We start from the raw sequence: 934 nt of genomic DNA, 5'->3' as shown, positions 1-934 counted from the left end.
AACTGGTCTCCTCCTCCCGAGGGTCTGCTAGTCTTGGCCTAGCCTTGGGAGGAGGTGGTGGCTCAGCAGGGAGGGGTGGGGGTTAATGGTTAACCGGGCTCCCCCACTAGTGGACTGTGGGGCGGGGCCGCAGGGATTTGGCTGTTTGTTGGTTTCTGACTGACACCCAGGGTGCTATTACCAAGGGGACATACCCTAACTCAACAATTTTGAATCACTGATGGTCCAGCATTCATGGACCCTTGTTTCATCCATTCTGCCAACCCCTGTCACCTCCAGACAGGCATTGTGACCAATGAACCGAGACAGTCCCCCTCCAAGACACCCTGATTCAATAATTCCCCAAATCAATGACTAATTCCCTCAGAAGTCTTGCAGGGATAAAGCTGCCTCATAGCTCAGTGAATTAGAAACCAAAATATGGGGGCCGGAGAGATAGCATGGAGGTAAGGCGTTTGCCTTTCATGTAGAAGGATGGTGGTTCGTATCCCGGTATCCCATATGGTCCCCCTGAACCTGCCAGGGGCGATTTTCTGAGCAAAGAGCTAGGAGTAACCCCTGAGTGCTGCCGGGTGTGACCCAAAAACAAAAACAAAAACAAACAAACAAAAAGAAACCAAAATATGAGGAACCATACAGCAAGCTTCTGTATCCTTGTCCTAGAAGCCTCCTTCTTCCTCCTACTTCTTTCAAGAGCAGAAGGGACTCCGGGGTTACAGAAAGTCAGTTTCACCCCATTCCTCCCCATGAGCCCAAAGAGATTTCATCTCCCTTCTTTACCTCCCCACCTCTAGGGCAGAGGGCAGAGGGCAGAGGGCAGAGGGCAGAGGGCAGAGGGCAGAGGTGAGCTCTTAGCTCTGTAGAGATGGATTTACATTCAGGTGCCTACCATTACCACTTCCTAACACAACTTTGGATAAATCATTCTCCTCTC

This window comes from Suncus etruscus, chromosome 9 (assembly GCF_024139225.1).
Source record: "Suncus etruscus isolate mSunEtr1 chromosome 9, mSunEtr1.pri.cur, whole genome shotgun sequence".
Taxonomy (NCBI): Eukaryota; Metazoa; Chordata; class Mammalia; order Eulipotyphla; family Soricidae; genus Suncus; species Suncus etruscus.
The sequence above is the reverse complement of the archived record's forward strand: the minus strand, read 5'-3'. Positions refer to the sequence as shown.